This window comes from Phalangium opilio, unplaced genomic scaffold, assembly GCF_054372755.1.
Source record: "Phalangium opilio isolate 3A_F unplaced genomic scaffold, DU_Popi_V2 ptg000094l_1, whole genome shotgun sequence".
Classification (NCBI taxonomy): Eukaryota; Metazoa; Arthropoda; class Arachnida; order Opiliones; family Phalangiidae; genus Phalangium; species Phalangium opilio.
In genome coordinates, this window is record NW_028324199.1 from 3,898,178 (window position 1) to 3,921,279 (window position 23,102).

Genomic DNA, 23,102 nt, shown 5'->3' on the forward strand with positions numbered 1-23,102 from the left:
CATTCTATTCCCTTTAGAACTGAAGTTAACAACATTAATGAAGTTAGAAAGGGTATTATATTGCGCTCATGCCAAAAATTAAAAGTCGTAGGCTCGGAAAAGAAGTTGAAGCACGCGAAGAGTTTCGTAAGACTGCACTTTTCAATTGTTTGCCTGGGCGCACTCGGTATGGACTAATCGATCCCCGCAAGCTAATTTAAATTCACAACCAAAATAATACTGCAGTTTAACATCTACTAGTGAAAGCCAACTTGAGAACGAACTCAAACACTCAAGACTATGATAAAATACTTAAAACGTTTGCAATTTCTTTCATAACTGCAGCAAGTACATTGAAAAACAAAGAATTCATTTACGAATAGTATTGACTTCAAAACCAAATATACTGCCCCTTTTATTGAAGTAAGTCTTACACATTTAAGTGGAAAGTACTGTGTTAGACGCTCAAAACTTGCGACACCATAAACTGGTTGCTTAGCAACTAACGAGTCGAGTTCCCACAAAAGTCGACACGTCATCGATCCCGAAATAAGATTTTCCTCTCAAGGAAGGTAGGACCATTATCTTTGCTCTGATTCCTTCGCTACTTTGGAAAACTTTAATATTACTTTCATGGCTTCAACGGGATTCAATATTCACTCATGCCACAAATTAAAATACACCTAGCAAAACGAAAGCACGAAAAACAAGTTCAAACACGCATAGGATTTTCTTAGGACATCCTTCAAATTATTCGAGTGGGTGCACGCATTGAGCGAGGCGCGATCTGCAAAAGCTTAGTCCTACACGCAATAAGAATATTGAGCGGTGGCTATGTCGAAGTACGACGCAACTTGAAAAGGGATCTAAACACCTGAATGCAATCAATTGCATTTCATTCTTTTGCAACTAGTTTAAATCATATCATGATTTTGATTTTCTACTGTTCAAAGATAATCTTACTAGTGCAATCGCAAGGACTTCTTGGAAATAAGATAATTCACTAGATTATGTTCGGCCGTTGTCTTTCGTACACTTCAGCTGAGCATGTTATATTTTTCACCATGCAGTTATCGCCATTTGTGTTTTGAATGGACAAGGAGAGAAAACTGGCTACATGATTTAATTCCTGCATGTTCAACAAACACTCGACAATATCAAGTAATTAAGCGTAGTGTTAGTGGTCTGCTTTTATGTTTTTCTTTATAACCGAAGGTCAACTTGTCTTTCCTAATTTGCAAATAAAATTCAAATTAAAAGCGTGAAAACTAACGACTCTAGAAACTGGTTACTTAGCAACGAACGTGAGTCTAGTTCCACAACAGTCGACCGCCCTTTAATCGATCCCGACATTAAGTTTCTCTCCGAAGAAAGGAAGAACCATTATTTCCGCTCTGATTCCTTCAAAACTAACGTAACAACCACTCTTACTTTCATTGTTTCAACGTGGTTCGATATTCACTCACTTTATAAATTTAATGAAACATAAGAAAGTGAAAGCTTGGACAACAAGTTAGAACACGCAAAACGTTTTATCGGAATTTTTTACAATAATTTTCGTGGTTGCTGGCGTTGCGTGAGAATCGATCCCACAAGTTAAATTGTACACGCAATAAAAATACTCCTCGGTTGCTATGTTGAAGAAAAGCGTAAGGGACCGATACACCTGATTACAATCAAAAATATTTCATTCTTTAGCAATTGCTTCTCCTACGACTACGTTTAAGAAATTGAAAAGAAATAATGACGCATGAAGAAACAGCACAATACCACAAATCACCCTTCGTTGAAGTAAGTTTAAAGCATTTCATGATTTACTACTGTTCAAAGATAATGTTACAAGTCCAATCGCAAGGACTACGTTGAACTAAGATAAGTCACAAGATTGAGTTCAGCTTTTGTCTTTCTTACACATCAGCTGCAGTAATTTATATTTTTTTTACCAGTTTTCGCCCTATAATTTTTCGAATGAACAAGGAGAGAAAATTGGCTACATGATAAAATTCCTGCACGTTCTACAAACACTCGACAATACCAAGTAATTTAATGACCCGTTTTTACGCGACTCCTAATGAAGGGAATAATGGAAGTGTTTTTCAGCGTTACTCTTATCCCGAATGCTGATCTGTTTTGGGGAGCGAAAGTTAATAATTCTTGGAATGGAATGCTAGGAATGCTCGAGAGATATGTATAATTGAAAATATATTCTGAACCAAGAACACCTTCTCTATACTAAGATTATGTCAACATGGCTTCAGCTTCTTCTACAATCCACGCTTAGTTTCGTGGTTTGGTTGGAAATAGTAAACTTTGTGATCGAATGTTAAATTGTCGTGAAAATAATTAGGGCATAGATAATTTGCAAATAAGTAGCTATGAGCTTTATAAGGTAGTTAATTTTGGTTCACTTAACATGGGAAAGTTTGTTTAGAATCAAGAGTTTTGCCATATTCTTTTAAATACGAGTTAGTTCTTGGTCATCTTCTATCATTAATAATTGATAAAACCTTTTCAATACACAGGAGGGAGATTTTTCACTATTACCCGTGTCACTAACCACGGATCGTTTCAATTCCTTCAAATCTTCACACCTATTTTTGATTTCAAGATCCCAAATATTATTCGGAACAAATCAATCAAACGAAAACGATATTTTTTCGGTTGTCAGTAAATGGGTAACTAGTTTTTCCTTATTTCCTGATTTAAAAGCGATCAAAGCTGTCCAGTTCCGGGAACTACGTTTTCTATTGGTCTAGATTAAACTGAATATTCTATGCAAAAATATGTTTAATTTAGCTTTTCAATTTGTATCCATCAAGAAGCAATTGACCTATGTTCAATATTTTAAAAGTGTTGATACGAATTGTCTCTAGATAATTGTGTGGTCCGTTGGTGTCATTCTGCTGATTTACATGACGGGGAAGCTAAACTCTAAATATGGCAATGTGAAAACGGAACTGCCCTTCATGTTTTTGTTGCAATGCATTCTGGGAACGAGTAAGAAATTCTAGAGCAACGCTAAACTCATTTCCCATATCTGAATTAGATTTCATTCTCAGGTCCCCAAAGTTTGAATTGCTACGGAGTCGCTCGTTTTCTTTCAGTCTCGTGGAGTCTGGCGTCTTTCGTTCTATTGGTTTTCGTATCTTCGGAAATGACGTCACAATATTCGAGCACATCGGAAGTACTTCCCTTTGACACCATCGACGATGTGTTTCACTTTCCCAATGCGAAGCCTTTGCTGACGAAAAACACGGCAGAATTCAGTTTCATTCAGGCCAGATCAATATAAGAATTGAACGTCACTTCTTCAATTTGGCAAATAGAATTCATTCGTGCTTCTCTTTAAAGATTTTTTAATTTCTTTTCTTTTTTTCGATTTAGAAAAATGCCTTGATTAACACGGCATATGCGGAAGTAATAAAGCGAGCGGATGCGAACCCAAATTTGTGTTACCAGGCATACGGCACTTTGACCGAAGACGACGACATTCATTCAGGAATTGAAAATCGAGAAAAATATATCATCTCCTCTGATGATCTTCACTGGAATATTATCAAGGCCCGGTACGCAAAAACAGGAAGTTGCAAATTGAAACTAAGCCATTCTTTAATGATAACCTACTCGGTGTTGTATTTCAAGAAAAACACTTCGCGAACGCTAATCAAGACCGTCAACAGAAGGTTCGTGTCTTCTGTTAAAGTTTAAGGTTTATATAGTAAAGTTAATTTGAGCATTTTTGTCAGGTTGCGCCAATTGACCGAGGGCGATGTCTTCGATGATTTGAACCCGTCTTTGAAGAACGAACTGCATCCCTGTCAGAAAACGGAAACCCCGGATTCGTTCGTCGTCATCAACGTCTCCGCTTTCATGGTCATTTTCCGCGTCTGTCTCTTCGGATTCTCCGCGTCCCTCATCAGTCTCGTTCTCGAAATATACGTTGACATGTTGAAAAGTTAACATGGTAGCACCTCACCTTGCCAGAGTCTGACCTTTGGACTGACATTACTTCTAAAAATAGCATAGTGTCTAGAAAAGCATATCCATCGCCTACATTCTCGGGTCTACTGAATATTTTAAATTACTGCAATGGTTAATAGATGTAATTAAGCCGCTACACCGTTCCCCACCGAAATTCATATAAGGTCCTTCAACCGCGGTCCGAAAGCACCCAATGTACTTTTAGTTTGTAAATAAACTTATTTGATTAATTGCATTAAGTATCATGTTTCTTCTCAAAACAAACTAAAAGTAACAATTAAAACACCTTGGATCCAAAATTTGACATTTAGGGACTTTATCATCAACACCCCGACAATGAAAAACCATTATTTCCGCTCCGTTTCCACTAGAATTGAAGTAAACAAGATTAATGGTTCGAAAGGGTATAATATTCACTCATGCCACAAATTAAAAGTAACGCCACAAAAGCTCGGAAAAGCAGTTGAAACACGCAAAGAGGTTCCAAATACTGCGCTTTTTAATTGTTTGCCTGGGTGCACTCGGTATGGGAGAATTGATCCCCGCAAACCAATTTAAACTCGCCATCAAAATAATACTGCAGTTTAACATCCACTAGTGAGCGCCAACTCGAGAACGAGTTTAAGAAAAAATACTTGATACGTTTGCAATTTCTGGGGGGTGGGGGGGGGTTTGCATAACTGCACCAAGAACAATGAAAAACAGAGAACTCATTTACGAATAGTATTGAGTTCTGCCCTTTTAACAAAAGTAATTCTTAAACATTTAAGTGTAAAATACTTTCTTAGACGCGTCAAAAACTAGCGACACTAGAAAGTGGTTGCTTAGCAACTAACGAGTCGAGTTCCCGCAAAAGTCGACACGTCATCGATCCCGAAATAAGATTTTCCTCTCAAGAAAGGTAGGACCATTATCACTGCTCTGATGCCTTCGCTACTTTGAAAACTTTAATATTACTTTCATGGTTTCAACGGGTTTCAATATTCACTCATGCCACAAATTAAAAGTAACGTACCAAAGCGAAAGCTCAAAAAATGAGTTCAAACACGCAAAGGGTTTTCTCAGGATTTCCTTCAAATTATTCGAGTGACTGCTCGCTTTGCGCAAGACGTGATCCCCACAATCTAAATTCTACGCGCAACAAAAATGCTGCACGGGCTACTTCAGAAGATACCAAAATACATGAATACATTCTAAAACATTTCATTCTTTCGCACTTGGTTCGCCAACAACCTTGCTTCGATTACAGTGACAAATTGAAAAGAAATAATGACGCACGACGAAACAGCAAAATACTACAAAGCTCCCTTCATGGCAGTAAGTTTAAAGCATTTCATGTTTTAATAACATTCAAAGGTAATATTACTAGTCCAATCGTGAGGACTAAGATAATTCAACTGAGTACGTTATATTTTTCACCAGCTTCCGCCATTTGTTTTTTCGAGTGAACAAGGAGAGAAAACTGGCTACATGATTAAATTTCTGCATGTTCTACAAACACTCCACAATATCAAGTAATTAGGCGCAACGATATTTATCTGCTTTTATGTTTTTCTTAATAACCGCAATGGTGGGAATGTTTTTCAGCGTTACTGTTATCGCGAATGCCGATCAGTTTTACGGAGCGAAAGTTAATAATTCGTGGAATGGAATTCTGGGAATGCTCGAGAGAAATGTATAATACGTTCGAAACCAAGAATTCATTCTCGATACTAAGAATATGTTAACATTGCTTTAACTTCTACAATCCACGCGTACCGAAATTTCATGGTTTGGTATCCACGCTGATTTAATGAAAATAGCACGTTTTGCCATTTCAATGCTAAATTTTCGGGTAAAAATAATTTGGGAATAGTTGATTCGGGAATAAACCAAGTCTTATAGGGAGGTTAATTGGCACGGAACATGGGAAGATTAGTTTAGAATCCGAGACTTGCCATATTCTTATACGAGTTATTTCTTGGTGAACTTCTTCATTAATAATTGAGAAAGCGTTTTTAATACACAGGAGTCAGATTTTGCAATATCTCCTATGGTATTAACCCCTGACCGTTTCAATTCTTTTCCATCTTCGCACCCATTTTTGACTTCGAGAACCCAGATATTATTCGGAACAAATCAATCAAATGAAAACGATATTTTCTCGGTTGTCAATAAATGGGTAACTTGGCCTTTCATTATTTCCATATAACATTGTTACCAACGACGTCAAGTTTCACTTTCCTAAAGTTTATCAGTCTTCATCTCTACGGGAAATAAAATATCTATTGTAGATAATATAATTATGTTCAATTTTGCTTTCTAATTCGTATGCATATTGAAGCAGTTGAACCGCTTATTCTAAAAGTTAACATGAAATGTTTCTAGATAATTGTGGGGTTCGTTGGTGTCGTTCTGCTGATTTACATGACGGGAAAACTGAACTCTAAATATTGCAAAGTCAAATCGGAACTTCCCTTCATGTTTTTGTTGCAACGTCTTCTGGGAACAAGTAAGAACTAAGTAGCACTATGTTCATTTCAAAACTTAAACCAATTTCAATTTCAGGTCCCCAAAGTTTGAATTGCAGCGGAATTCCTCGTTTTCTTTCCGTCTCGTGGAGTCTGGCATCTTTTGTTCTATTGGTTTTCGTATCCTCGGAAATGACGTCACAGTTTTCCAGCAAATCGAAAGCGATTCCCTTCGACACCATCGACGATGTATTTCACTTTACCAATGCAAAGCCTTTGCTGGTAAAGAACTCTGCCTTTACCAGTTTCATTCAGGTCAGGTTAATTTGAGATTTACACGTCACCCTCTCGTTCAGTATAAAAAAACGTTTTTAATTTCTTTTTTTTTCGATTTAGAAAAATGCATTGATTAACAAGGCATATTCGGAAGTAATGAAGCGAGCTGATTCAACCGCAGATTCGTGTTACCAGACATTTGGCACTTTGACCGAAAACGACGATATTCATTCAGGAATAGAAAATCGAGAAAGATTTATCGTTTCTGGGGATACGCTTCAATGGAATGTAATAAAGAGAAGATACGCCGAGACTGGAAATTGCAAAATGAAACTAAGCCAGCCTTTAATGATAACCTACGTGACGTTGTTTTTCAAGAAAAGCATTTCGCAAACGCTGATCATGACCCTCAACAGAAGGTTAGTATCTCCTCTTAAAGTTTTACGTTTATGGTTGAGTTTATTTACCCGCATTTGTCAGACTGCGCCAATTGACCGAGGGCGATTGTTTCGAGGATTTGAACCCGTCTTTGAGAAACGAAATGCATCCCTGTCATAGAACAGAAACTCCTGATGCGTTCGTCGTCATCAACGTCTCGGCTTTCATGGTCATTTTCCGTGTCTGTCTCTTCGGATTCTCCGCATCGTTCGTCACTCTCGTTCTCGAAATATACGTTGACATGTTGAAAAGTTAACATGGTAGCGCCTCACCTTACCAGAATCTGACCTTTGGACTGACATTACTTCTACAAATAGAATAGTGACCAGAAAAGCATATCCATCACCTACAAAATCGATTTTTGACCATTCTCGGGTACACTGAATATATTAATATATAATAGTTAATAGATGTAATTAGGCCGCTAACTCGGTAACTCCTGTCTACAAGAGAAAATCAATCAAATAAGAAATCGCTTTTTGACCATTCTCTGGTACACTGAATATTTTCAACTACTGCCCAAGTTCATAGATGAAATTCAACGGCTTCATGGTCCACCACACAAATTCTTACAAAAGAAAAGAATTTCATTTAAGGTCCTTCAACTCAATTGCTGAGAAATTCAGAGAGTGAAAAAAAGGAGGAAAGCAACATGAATGGACTACACATGTCGTGTCCGTAAAACTGGCGTATCTAGTCTTTCCGGTGTATTGTATTGGACTATTTGTATCACTAAAATTAATTTGAATAAAGAATTACTTCCCAAATAATAAAGAATTTGTTTTATCACAAACTATGATGAAATTTTATGTATAGCTTTTCAAAAGGGTACCGCTTATTATTGTAACGCATTATAGACTTCTAGAGATGACCTAGAAATCGACAAGCTTTCGCAATACAGAGCGCGAACTTTATCATCGACAACCCGAGAAATGAAAAACCATTATTTATGCTCTGTTTCCTTCAGAACTGAAGTAAACAACATTTAAAGGATACAATATTAACTCATGCCACAAATTAAAAGTAACCCTGGTAGGCTCGGAAAATTAAGGCCCGTTCAGACTACCCAATCTTAGTCAGCTGACAAACCATACCCCAAGGTCAATAATATCAGAAGTAATATAACAATCTTCCCTACTATATTACCTCTGATAATATTCAATGAGGAACAACCATCAAAACTTAATAATCAACTCGTGTTGAAATGGCCAAGGCCCGAAATCGTTTTTCAGGCTTTCAGCGACAAATAAATAATGGCCACTACTCTCTCTCGAGCTTGAAGAAAAAACGACATGTGTCTCATGACGTAATAGCCAAGGCTTATTGTGATTGGTTTGCTCCCTCTCTGACCTTATTCGGCCCGATTCAATTCGCCTACCTACCCGGTTAAAATCCGAGCTTCGACCTGACAATAGTACGGTTGGGTGAGACGTTCATTTTACCAGACAATCTGACCTGACTGGTCAGCTCAGCTTTGTGAGATGACTAAAGTTGGGTAATATGAACGGGCCTTAAGTTGAAACAAGCGAAGAGTTTCCTAAGACTGCCCTTATTAAATTTTTGCCTGGGTGCACGCGGTTTTTGAGTATCGATCCCCGCATTTTAATTTAAACTCACGATCAAAGTGGTACTGCAGTTAAACATCTACTAGAGAACGCGAACATGAGAACGGAAAGGAATAACTAAGTTTAATTTCTGAAATCTTTCTTTCATAACTGCACCAAGTACAATGAAAAACTGAGAATTCATTTACGAATAGTATCGAGTTCAAAACCAACTATTCGGCCCCTTCAATTGAAGTAAGTCTTAAACATTTAATTGTAAAGCACTGTATTAGAAGCTCAAAAGCTAGCGACACCATAAACTGGCTGCTTAGCAACTAACGAGTCGAGTTCCCACAAAAGTCGACACGTCATCGATCCCGAAATAAGATTTTCCTCTAAAGGAAGTTGGGACCATTATCACTGCTCTGATGCCTTCGCTACTTTGGAAAACTTTATTACTTTCTCGGTTTCAATATTCACAAGTAATGTAACATAGACATAGCCCCGATAAACGATTTCAAACACCCAAAGGGTTGTCTCAAATTGTTTTCGCGCGTGGTCGCTTTGTGCGAATGGCGATTCCCAAAAGCTAAATTCGACACGCATTAAGAATACTGCGCGGTTGAATTGTCGAAGTACTGCGCTACTTAAGAAGAGACCAAAATATTTCAATACAGTCTAAAACGTTTCTTTCTTTCGCGATTGGTTCGCCAACAACACCGCGTCGATTACAGTGACAAATTGAAAAGAAATAATGACGCAAGACGAAACAGCAAAATACTACAAAGCAACCTTCATGGCAGTAAGTTTAAAGCATTTCATGATTTACTACTGTTCAAAGATAATGTTACTAATCCAAAGGTAAGGATTTTCTTGAACTAAGATAATGCACTAGATTATGTTCGCCCGTTGTCTTTCATACGCTTCAACTGAGTATCTTATACTTTTTACCAGTTTTCGTCATATGTTTTTTCGAATGAACAAGCAGAGAAAACTGGCTACATGATTAAATTCCTGCATGTTCTACAAACACTCGACGAAATTGGTCTGCTAATATGTTTTTCGTAATAACCGCAGTGATTGAAATATTTCTCAGCGTTACTCTTATCCCGAATCCTGATGATATTGGGGGAGCGAAAGTTAATAATTCGTGGGATGGAATGCTAGGAATGCTTCAAAGAAATGTATAATTTAAAATATTTAAATTTAATGACAACCGAAAAAATATCGTTTTCGTTTGATTGATTTGTTCCGAATAATACTTGGGATCTCGAAATCAAAAATGGATGCGAAGATTTGAAGGAATTGAATCGATCCGTGGTTAGTGACACGGGTAATAGTGAAAAATCTCCCTCCTGTGTATTGAAAAGGTTTTATCAATTATTAATGATAGAACATGACCAAGAACTAACTCGTATTTAAAAGAATATGGCAAAACTCTTGATTCTATACAAACTTTCCCATGTTAAGTGAACCAAAATTAACTACCTTATAAAGCTCATAGCTACTTATTTGCAAATTATCTATGCCCAAATTATTTTCACGACAATTTAACATTAGATTAGAAAGTTTACTATCTCCAACCATAGCCGACTTGTATTAATAAAGGCCTATAGGTGATCCTCGGTTTTTTTTCTGATATTGGCAATGGCCGTCGCGATCTGCCGCCACTAGATGTCGTTCTTAGGGGGAAAAATTTGAGGCGGGAACTTCAAAACGAATGAAAATGCCAATAGGAGAAAGCTTACTTTTTGCCTTGAGGTTGGGGGTTTTTTTTTTTGAATAAAGTAAGGCAGTTTATTTAGAAGTAATACATTTACTTGATAACAATATATTTGTTTTTATCTCATTTAAAGTGCGTTTCGAAAAGTATGTTTTCTACTTTTCTATCACAGTACAATGTAATATTTTCAAAATAAGTGTTTTGATTAGTACCTAACATATGAAATTTTTGAATCACATTACAACTTTGCATATTTTCGGGCAAAGGGTTTTTATTTGTACGTTTTGACTGTTTCTTCAACTTCACTTATATCTTTGGCATAGTTGATCATTAGGAGTTTGACAAGATTATCTAACATAATATCACATAAATTAATATATACATTTCACAGTAGGATTGAAAAAGTTTAGTAACTTATTGCGTTATTGCGTACTTTATAATACCTTAAATATTTTGGCGAGGTAGAAACGTTAAGGGTTCTTTAACAAAATCAGATACGAATCCTACGATGATTTATAATTTGTAATTTAACATACTTTTGATTTGTAATTATAATTTTTCATTTGAGGTTCATGTAATTTGGCCAACCCTGTGAATATGTCTATATTTACCAAAACATTACTGGGGTATTTTAGGGCAAGGAATGAGGGTGGATACGAAATCTGAGAGAAATACGCGCCTTAACTGCGGAAACGATTGGGTCTGGTGGGACGCTGAAAATGGGGGAGGAATAGGTATATATTAATTTATGTGATATTATGTTAGATAATCTTGTCAAACTCCTAATGATCAACTATGCCAAAGATATAAGTGACGTTGAAGAAACAGTCAAAACGTACAAATAAAAACCCTTACCCCGAAAATATGCAAAGTTGTAATGTGATTCAAAAAACTTCACATGTTAGGTACTAATCAAAACACTTATTTTGAAAATATTACATTGTACTGAGATAGAAAAGTAGAAAACATACTTTACTAAACGCACTTTAAATGAGATAAAGACAAATATATTGTTATCAAGTGAATGTATTACTTCTAAAAAAACTGCCTTACTTTATTCAAAAAAAAACCAACCTCAATACATAAAGTAAGCATTCTCCTATTGGCATTTTCATTCGTTTTGAAGTTCCCGCCACAAAATTTTCCCCCTAAGGGCGACATCTAGCGGTCGCTAAAAAATTTGTGCCGCCCCATGGGTAGCTTCCTACCTATAGGCCTTTATTAATACAAGTCGGCTGTGCTCCAACCATAGCATGAAAGTAAGCGTGGATTGTAGATGAAGCTGAAGCCATGTTGACATATTCTTAGTATTAAGGTGTTCTTGGTTCAGAATATATTTTCAATTATACATTTCTTTGGAGCATTCCTAGCATTCCATTCCACGAATTATTAACTTTCGCTCCCCAAAACTGATCAGCATTCGGGATGAGAATAACGCTGAAAAATGTTTCCATTATTCCCTTCATTAGGAGTAGCGTAAACACAGGTTATTAACGTTACGTGATATTGTCGAGTATTTGTAGAACATGCAGGAATCTAATCATGTAGCCAGTTTTCTCTCCTTGTGAATTCGAAAAAACTGGCGAAAACTGGTAAAAAAATATAAATTACTCAGCTGAAGTGTATGAAAGACAAAAGCTGAACTCAATCTTGTGACTTATCTTGGTTCAACGAAGTCCTCGCGATTGGATCGAATTAATCTACAATTGAAAGCTCTTATCCGTACACTTTAGGAAAGGGAATCGTCTGATTACAATTTCATATGGAAAATAGGAAAGACGAGTTACCCATTTATTGACAACAGAGTAAATATCGTTTTCATTCGATTGGTTTGTTCCGAATAATATTTGGATTCTCGAAGTCAAAAATGGGTGCGAAGATGCGAAGGCATTGAAACGATCTGTGGTTAATACCATCGGTATTAGTGAAAAATCTCCCTCCGGTTTATTGAAAAAGATTAGTCAATTTTTATTGAAAGACGTTGACCAAGAACTAACTCGTATAAGAATTTGGTAAGACTCTGCTTCTAAACCCAATCCTCCCATGATACGTGACAATTAATCTTCATGTAAGACTCAAGCTACTCATTTTCGAATTAACTATTCCCAAAATTATTACCACGAAAATTAAACATTAAAATGAGAACCACGAAATTTCGTTAAACGTTGATTGTAGAAGAAGCGGTAGCCACGTTAACATATTCTTAGTATCAGAAGCCGATTAGGCTTTACACATGAAGTACGTAACATTTGCTTGGGGGAGCTACACGATATTCTCTAAGCTCCTAGGAAAGAACCTCCCCTTACGCGGAGGGAAATAGTTCAGTAACGCGGTTCCTTCGGATCCATCCGATCCTTCCGCCTAGAGAAGCGATTTACCACGTACCTAAATTCGAGAACTACTATAAAGACTGAGTAGGGTGTCTTAAATATTCTTTAGATAAAACTATTCACAATACCAAAGATTATTTGGGAGTAAGGCAAGAAAATCTTATAAATCTTGGTAGCTTTTGCTTGGACTATTTAAGGCGCCGTGCATCTGTTTTTTAACGAGGTATTTTTCTGTTCTCGCCGTTACGGCAAGCCCGGCCGCCGGCGGCTCGGGAATCGGGATTCCGCTGATACCTAGCCAAGGCTTAATGTAGTTTTCAAGTCTACTATTATTCGCAGAGCTATTTTTCTGTTGAAATTTAAAGAAAATCTTATAATATTTAGTTGAAGACTTAGTAAAGGTCTCAAAAATTTCCAAACTTGAGCTTTAAAACGTTAAATATTTTATAACGACTACCGAACGATACCGCAAATTCGCCTTTCGGGCTTCCCGGTTATGTCGACGGCGAGGTCCCGTGCAAAAAAAAGTAATAGCCGTCGCCGATTGGTCTGGCATTAAAGAGGTTAGGGGGCTCATGATTGGTTAAAAGCTTTTTTGTTGGTCTGCTTAGTTTTTACTTTGGGAATATCATGAAATCCATGGCCAAAGCTATGGAAAAGTGGGACTTACGTACTTTATGTGTGAAGCATAATCCGCTTTTGTTAGTATCATTTCAATGCTAAATTTACGTGTAAAAATAATTAGGGCATAGTGGACTCAAAACATAGTAGCATTGAGTCTTATATTGAGATTAACTGTTACTTAACATGGGAAGATAAGTTCAGAATCCGAGTCTTACCATATTCTTACATTATAGACCGTGGGCCGAGCCTCCATTTCGTTAAGTTTATCTTATAGGTGTCGCATACAATTGTTTTTCAGTTTCGCCATGCAGGATAGGTAGTTCTGTTTAGGAAACCGCGTTTTCCGCCTTTCCACGGGTGGACATAAAGTGTGGGGGGGGCAAAGTAGGGGGGAAATTGTGCCTTTAGTTATCTTTTTTTAACGCTTGATCTACTCAACCGATTTTAGTCATCTTTGCGCCAAATGATAGACAATAAATGGGGCTTTCTTTGTATTATACATTTAACGCCCATGAACCAATTAAAAGTATGAATTTTCTTGTTTTAACGAAAATCTCGAAAAAATTAATTTAAATATCTTTGAAAAAAAATGTTATTATTTAATTTTAAAAAAGATTTGATATTTTTGTATAAAACCATTGGCTCTCACCTAAAGCCGAAACCAAAATATGTTCAAATTGCTTGAATAGAGAGCGAGATATTAATTTTTGTCTTCACCCCCTGGTGCCGATCTAATACCGAAAACCTTAAAAAACTCCTTTATTATTAACTATGTCTTTGTCTTGATGCATGTTATAAAACTTAAAGGTTATTGAATACCCCCAGTTTATATAATTAAATCCGCTTAGTGTAAGGTGCATTTCAAGGAGTTTAAAGTTGGTGTTATTTTGGAAGCCAAAATTTCTTTGAGAATATATATATATCATGTAAGTCAATGCAATAGAAAATACACCGTAAATAATAAAAAAAATATTTAGGAGATATAAAATTTTCAAGTGAACGAAGCCAATGACTTTTGTAAACATTTTATTGAAAAGTTTATTTGATAAGAGCTTAAGATTTATGAATTATGATTATGAGACGCTTAGTCTTCGTCTGATAAATCAGACATGTTTTCGTCATTTTCAGGCAGTTTTGCGTTTTTGCAGTTGGTGCATTTGCACATGTTCGTGCACATAAGACTGTTTTTTTGACACTTGCAAGATCTCGAAGTACAACTACTTTTAATACACCCACATGACAGCAGAGTCTGAAGCAGACTACGACTAAATCGTTTTGTCATTGTTTCGTTGTAGTTATATGGTATTTTCCACACGAAAACTCTTAAAAGTGATAATAAATGTAGTTATAAAATGTTTTCGGGGAATGGAATTGTGCTCGAAAACCCGAGATAAGTAAATTTTTCAAATTATTGAGAGGGAAAATATTTACTACCAGTAAAATAAGTTTATTCAATGGAATAGGGTGATGGAACATTACTTTCTTAAGCATGTAAGATTTAATTAAAAAAAACGTTTCAATATCTGCTCATTCAGTCAAGTGATTAACCATGTTCTTATCGATACTTTTTAGGTCTTGGTTAAATCCAAGACGCGTTTTGATTAATATCTGTTACTTCGGTCTTAATTTTTATTAATTTTGCGTACATGCGGTGGTGATTAATTTATTTCAGTGCTCATTCCCGCATGCTGCAGAAAAGGAAATAGTTTGTCATTCAATAGACTGAGAGCTGGTAGCTAAGGGGACGTCACATCAATATTTTTAATCTTAATTTGAGCTGATGAAGTGAGATATACGAGGGTGTGATGTCATGACAAAGATTTAGTTTGACTATTTCTCATGAACCCAGACCAGAATATACCAGTTGCTTTCAGGCTAATTTTGAACCCCATTTCCAATGTCATTGTGTCAACAACATCTTATTCAGAACGGATATTTCTTTTAACCTTTACACAAGATTCAACATATAGAATACCATCTTTTGTGGTGCACTAACTTTAACCTAATTTAAGAAAATAAAATGGTAATTTTTTTGTTAAAAATGACATGATTAAATAAGACAACTAGCAATAATTTGGCAATATTTCGGGGGAAAAGAAATACAATTTTGTAGTATTTTGGAAAAGATGGCAATTTCATAATAATTTGATATACAATAACAGGAATACATTTAGCCTTTCAGTTTTAATGCAAAGGGCCCTCCTTTGGCGTGTCTTAAAAAGAATTTCTCTTCCGTATAGTGTGGTAGTTTGGCATATTTTATTTTTAGCTCTGACCTTAAGTACAATCTTAATTGGATTTAGCCATTGGGATAGATGATAAATGATTAGCCAGCGTACTAGGGTAGTCTGGCAATGGAACTGTGCTTAGATTTATCATTGAATATAGGAAATACCAGGATCAACAAATTATTTACTAGAATTTATGAAACTAATGGTAACTATTTTACCTTTGATAAATAAAGTCAAATGAGAGTTACAGTAGTTTATTGATGACAAAAGTTAGGGTTAATAATATTATTTATTTTACATAATAGTTAAAATATAAATTGTAATTTTTTAAAGTTATGGCTCTTCAGTAATTACTTAAAAGTCATTAAAGCAATAAATTGCTTTAAGAATATTTTGGTTAAACGCATGATTATTTTATTGAAATGTGCTAAAGATTTATTTTAAAAACACATTTGGTTTGATAATTGCTACGTTTATTTATAGCACGCAATTTGGAATTGAATTTCCCTGGTTGTTTTTTATTTATGGTATTCATTATAATTATTTTGCAGTAAATAAAAATTTTGTTTTTCACGTTTAAAGCTAATAGTAATTTTTAAAGGGTTTCATTCGTAACTTTATAATTAAAATTATTTTGGACACCAGAAAGGCTTTTGAGAATAATTAGAGATTGCGTCTGGCTGGCAAAAAATAGACCTTAACAGGGAAAAGCTATGAATAACTATAATTAATTTTAAATGAATCTAAAATGTAAGTTTCACTATGAATACATGAGAGGGATTAAAAAAATGTTCAAAGACAGTCATACGTGAAGGTTGGACTTAAAAAGTGTGAAAAGTTCAACATTAAAGTTAGAGCACCAATAATCATTTTGTTAATCTCTCAAGTGAATAATTCAATGATGAAAAAATATTTATACACATTTAATCCTAGGATTGTAAAATTGAGAATATATAATAGCCAGAAAAATAGTAAGCATCGGTTTTAATGTTAAATTATTTTAGGTATAAAAAAGGGAAGGGGGAGTTTGTTAAAATACTGCTAATATACTTAAAGATGCTTTTTAAAAAGGGTAGTGATTTGTTGGTGTAGAATCTGCAGTTTAGCTCAGAGAGTTAATGAAGCGCCTTGTATTTCGTTAGTGACATCTTCAATCCAGTTGATTTTTATTTTTTCAATATTTAATACTATTGAACTAAGATGGCGTTAGTGGTTAATGTCATAAATTGGTAGCCTTTTTTGCTGGTTCCATCGCGCTTGGTTTTGTTTTATTGATGTAGAGTCTGCAGTTTAGTTCACAGTTAATGAGGAGCCTTGTGCTTCACTATTGAACTAAGATGGCGTTAGTGGTTAATGCCATTAATCGGTAGCTTTTTACTAGCTCCATCGTGCGTGATTTTGTTTTGTTAGCGATATCTCCAGTCCATTTTATTTTTTTAGCCACATCGTTAGATGTGAGCTATTAGTTTCACTGGGGATGGAAGTGGGAGTTGCCGTGTCTGTTGTGGTGGCCGTGGGTGTGTTCGTCCTCCCTCGTAATACATTATAGTTAATTAATAAAAAAAACAAATAAAAAATATTAGATTTGCATTTAATTGAACAACATAAAATTAATTATGTAATAGAAAAATTTAAACATTGTAGTTTTATTTTTAATATTGTAGTTCAACTTGGTTTAAATATATTTCGCTGTGTAAGTTGCCCTGACGCTATGAATACATTAGACCCTGAATACATGAATGTACACCAATTACACCCTGAATATTGAAACAATATACTTCTGAACTTGCATCTTTGGGGTCGGATACTTCTGAACTTGCATCTTTGGGGTCGGATACTTCTGAACTTGCATCTTTGGGGTCGGATACTTCTGAACTTGCATCTTTGGGGTCGGATACTTCTGAAATTGCATCTTTGGGGTCGGATACTTCTGAACTTGCATCTTTGGGGTCGGATACTTCTGAACATGTATCTTTGGGGTCGGATACTTCTGAACTTGTATCTTTGGGGTCGGATACTTCTGAACTTGTATCTTTGGGGTCGGATACTTCTGAACTTGTATCTTTGGGGTCGGACACTTCTGAACTTGTATCTTTCGTAGTTTGGTTGCCAGGCCGCGTAGCAATAAATAACCTTTTTATGCGGCGGGTCAAACATAAGCTGATGATTTTGCAATAAGTTACTTAAAAGAAAACTCTTCCCCGCTTGCGTTGGCCCCACGATTAGAAATTGGGCGGGTGTTTGGAACTTTAAAGAATGCGAGACTGACTCGGTCGGATTCATTTTAAATAATAAACATTTTATTATTGTTCACATGTTATTTATATTAAAAACATAGATATATATTTAAAAAAACATTAATAATCAAAAAAATTAAAACACTATAAACCCAAAACCCCCCAAAAAAACCCTTACATATTTAAACAGCATTAAAAAAAAACCCTTTTACCAAAAAAAAATCCCTATTAATTGCTTTTTAAAAATATTTTTCCAAAGTCCGTAATCCGTTGTCGAAAGCGTTGGTCGTTGATGAGGTCAAAGTTCACGCGAGACTCGAAGGGTAGTTGGTAAACACGCACTACAGTAGAAAACACGACGGATTGATGCGCACGCGCACTTTTTCGTTTCCCGACCGCTCGTTGTTGGTGGCTGGGCATGTTTGGATCAGAGGGTCGCCAACATCCGTGCCCTCGCTGGTCGGGAAGTCGGGAAACCCCTGACGCAGTGGTTTGTTGTTGCACGGCTTTTTGGAAACCATCGGACACGATGGACTGTGCTTCCGATGTTCCCTCGATGGATGGTCTGTGCAACGCCACTGGTACAGGGCAATGCCGCAAAAGGCGCAGCGCGTCGTCTGTGTTTCTACATCTGCAAGATAGAAACCGTCTTTGGCCAGGGCTTCGATAGGAACGCGAGATTCCCACAAGCCCTCAAAAGTATGTCTTCGCCTAGCCTCGTAATTCATGCGAAAGAGATGTTGAAGCGGGTGTTGCCTCTTTGAAACCGTAGGGTCGACTGGTTGTCAAATCGGCGTTCAATGATCTCTTATTCGAGGTTTGGCGAAATCTTTTGGTGATTTTAACGGCCTCTAGCTGCAGCTTGTATTTGTCCCGTTTAAAATTAAAAGGGACATTGACTGTAACTTCCTTTTCCGGATTCATCGCCACACTTTCAAAGGTTTCAAAGTCAAGTTTTTCAAGATTTTCTCGATTTAACGTCAACCCTTTAATTTTCTTGACTTCTTTTCCTTTGCTAGTGCGAAACGAGTAACTTTTGGCACCGGTACTACAAAAGGAAGTTATATAATCACCGCCGAGTTCGTCCGCCCAGCAACCAATATGATTGCCAGTTGGAATGTCAAACTTTCCCGGTAGATGGCGGTAGATTATCGAGTCGGTGTCACAATACAAAGCTGCGCGGTCTAATTGAAGCAGCATCTTGTTCAATTCGAGTCGCCCGTAGCAAGAAACAAAGCTCCCCACGATGGCCGACCCCAGTTTATAGTCCGAAACGTAATCGCTTTTGGCTTTGTACGATAAGATAGCGATCGACTCCGTAACTGGCCGTAAGTCGACTAATTCCAGAGTGTAATCGCTCGCGTATCGTATCAATTCGAAATAATTGTTGATAAAGATGCTGCGAATCTTTCCCGTATTTAATGCCATGCGACCCCAAAGAGAATTTAAATTAATTTTTGCGATATTACGCAGGGAAGGATTTGATTGAATATCAGCCACTGTCAGAGAAAGCTTTTCATTCTTGTTTATATCGGCGATATACGCCTCTTTTTGCAGAGGCGTTTGCGCGTGAGCGGGAAATCCGGAATTCTTCACTTTCAAGGCGATAAAATCAGTCATGTACTGGGCGAAGAAATATTTCGTTTTTGGATAATGGTAAACTTCGAATATATCGAGGAGTTTATAACCATGCTCCATAGCGGCATAGACTTCGACCGTTGGCCAGACTGATTCGAAAGCCCGTTCATTGACAGTGTGATCGCAGATTTCCGCTCGCAATTCTAGACACGTGCGACAGAGGGCGTAGGCTAATTTACCACCGCTGCGAAAGGGAATTAAGGGGATGTGGAGATCTTGAGGGGCCAGCAGACGACAACTCATAACGCCAAAATACCACCCTGGCGATTTGTCAAAATCTCTGTTATAGATTATGGGGTGGCCGCTAGGGTACGGACAATCGCGACAAACTTTCGGGTACAAAGAAATAATATCCTTGTAGAAAATTTTCTCCTCACCTTGCACGTGGCAGTTAAGAACAAAATTTTCCGTTCGTCCCCCATAGAGAGCGCTACGGGCTGATATTTGAGGTCGAAAAGTTAAACTTTTGCTGAAAGCCTTTGCTTCGGCGTTTTCTTTTAAAAGCTTAGCAAATTGACACTCAAAGATGGAGGTATATTCATACCCGACCATCTTCTCTTTAATAAACAGCTCTCTATCTAGAGTCCGCTCGTACAGAAATCGGTTGCTGGCTTTGAGTTGGGTATTGTAGGCATTAAGTTTTTGACATGGACATCCGTGAAAGTAGCAACCGTGGAAATCGTAGATTTTGGGCGGAGTTTCGCTATAGCCGTTGACTAAATAGCGACCCACCCGATATTCACCGCCATAGCTTAAAGCCGTTAGCAATTTTATATCCTCTGTTTTCTCCACCCAAGCGAGATATTTTAAGCTAATCTGACTGTGATTGAATTTTGCGTTATAGCCGTTAGAAGGAACAATACCCATGCTGTCAAGGTTTATAGTAATTGTTAAGATAGATAGTGGTTAAAGCACCCGCCAAAGTAATATTTTTTAAGCAAAAGGGGTCTAATTTTGTTAGATGTACGTAAATTTTTCTAAAAGCTTCGACGCCTTGTCTTAAGACTCGGACATCTTGAATGCAATATTTAATAAGCTCCTCTTTGATGTTGTAAATAGATCCTTCCATTGACGCGTACCAAGTTTGAAAATCTCGATAATCATTGGCCTTCATTTGAGCTACGTTAAAGTACGAAGCTTCAGGGATGACGCCAATGTAATTAAGATTTTCTTCGGTATGAAAATCAAATGGAAAGAATCCTTTCGCCAAATCGCCGAGGCTAAACATGCTGGTGAAATTACGCAGAGGTTGACTAATGTAATTAAAGCTATCGAGGAATCTAATTTGCGGTCCCTCAAGATGAGTCATTAAAATTTTACTACCATCAAAAATAACGGCAGGGGTGACGTGTCTATGGACTAAAGCGTTGAGAATTAAGAAGTTATCAAAAGCTTTCGCGTAATGAGCTACGACTTGAGTGTTAGTAAAGCGCGGTTGGCACGTCTTACGTTTCTGTCCAGTCAAAACTACCTGCTCGACGCTAAATAAATAATTTAAAAATTGCTCGACGCAATTGGCGCCGTAAAAAATTTTGGTTTCAAAGCCAGCTTCAGTCTCTACGTCGCAAACTAGTAAAATGGGGACGTGGATATTATTTCTAAGAATAGTCTCAATGTCGTAATAAATAAACCGCGAGGCTTTCATTTTGGTTTCCAAAGGCATAACAAAATGTTCACCTGGTGGATGAACTATTTTACACTGAGAGCATTCGGGATTGCAGTCGTGATTATCACCCATAAGTCGCCCACATTCTAAACATCGTTTTTGACTCGCGCAGGTGCCATTAAGTAAATGAGTTTCGTAGTAGGGGCCCGGGAAAAAGTAGCGGTGGCATTCGTCGCAACGTTTTAAAACATCCTCGTTGGTTAAATGAAAAGCTTCTCCTTGACACCGAAAACATATATAGGGTTTTCTATCCTCGGGGCATTTATGCTCTTTTAACAATTCGTATTTGTAAAAAGATTTTAAGCATAAATCGCAAGAAATACAACCCCCCATCATGCCGTGCCAAGTTTTTGCAGGGTGGATATGGTCGCCAATTTTTAAGAGATAGATAGATTTAGGAGCTTGGGGTCCTTTGAAAAATATGGTAAAATTATTCGCAGCATCAACTATCACAATCCGATAATGGGGAGCTAAATAATTTTAAATTTTTGAATATCTTCTAGAGTAACGAAACCTTCGGGGACTTCGGCTTTTCTGTGCAAGATTTTCGCAATATTACCTTGAAGAGTGCTATTGCGTCTCAGTTTGTTAAAATTGTCCTGGTTAAAGGGCGGACCTTGCTTATTTTGTTGATAAAAATTGCGATCGGCCAGCTCTTTACCCAGAACTAAACTCCGAGCAAAACAGAGATTATCATTGTTTTCCATAAAAATAAATTGGTTATTTGTTTAACGAAATAATCCAAATTAACCAAAGTTCTATTTTTTATGGATTTATAATAAGTCCCTATATTCGCATCAAGGTTTAAAAAAATTATGTCAAACTGAAAATCTTCCCCATTAAAGACAAAGTCCCGGCTAGATTGCGTTACTCTATAGATGGTGCGCATAATTCGCTTACTGGTGAATTTGTCAATTTTTATAAATTTAATATTTACAGGGGTCGTCAATCCGGGGGAGCTTAAAACAAATCGAACCCGATTATACCCGGGATTCTCGGTTACTAATTTGCGTATAACTTCGTCGAGAATTTTTCGAAAAATTCGAAAAAAATCTCGCGTTGGAATGTCATCCAAATTTTTAAAAGCTATACGCAATCGATTTGTTTACAGTGCCATTTGCGACTCGTTTTGTCAATCTGCCGCTCAATTGTGTAGAAACGGTTTACCTGTGCGTGTTCCTCTCCCTCACTACCCTCCGAGTCACTCCCGCTGCTGCCGCTGCTCGAACTCATTTTTTGAATCTCTATCAAAATTAAAAAAAAATTGGAACAAAATTTTGGTTTGTAAATTTATTGTTAATAAGATACTTACTTTGCTGGGCGGCTGCTGCGTGGCCTGAGCGTCACCCTTTATGTCCTCCACCAACCGGTGGAAGGCGTTGAGGAGTTTGACGGCCTCCTTGTCCTTGCTGTCAACGACTCGCTTCAGTCGTTTGTGCGAGCACTCCCAAAGCTTGTCGGCTTGGGAGCCCTTTATGTCCTTAAATTTGTAGACACTCACGTCTACAAAATAATCCCCCTTTCGTGGGGGGACTTTTGTCTCGAAGTACTGGCCGTCGCTCCTTAGCCGGTACGACCCCTCGATACCGTTAACGCCGACGACGTGTTTTTGGAGCACGTCTTGGACAAAGTCCTCGTCGTCGGAATCGAGGAGAATCTCCACGGGGTCAGGCTTGAGGAATTGGTGTATAGTGCGTTTACCGCTGCTGGTTTCTTGACGATTGCCCGGAGATGTTGGTGGTGAGTCGAACATAGATTGAGATTCTTGGTACTTGTTCATTGTTGGTTTGATTGTGAAAACCCAATGCCCATGCTCGAGCTTTTATACCCAAAATCTCAGGGCCATTTTTTTTAGAATACAGGCCCCGACATGGTTTTTTTTATAACACAACCTTATTCTATTCTTATTAAGAGTTTAAAAAAAATATAATTATGTCTGATACGCTATTTTTTAATTTAACCTAAAATACATTTTTTTGTTGCGG

The 23,102-nt window shown here is 37.1% G+C and overlaps 1 long non-coding RNA gene across 1 annotated transcript; it reads right to left on the bottom strand.

Moving 5' to 3' along the window:
- Window positions 1-18,079: 18,079 nt before the first annotated feature.
- On the bottom strand, window positions 18,080-22,512 carry LOC149639816 (uncharacterized). Its single transcript, XR_016372305.1, has 3 exons — window positions 22,430-22,512; window positions 22,285-22,361; window positions 18,080-18,444 (listed from the first exon to the last, which is right to left on the bottom strand). It is a non-coding gene; the product is annotated as an uncharacterized LOC149639816 (long non-coding RNA).
- Window positions 22,513-23,102: the final 590 nt, after the last annotated feature.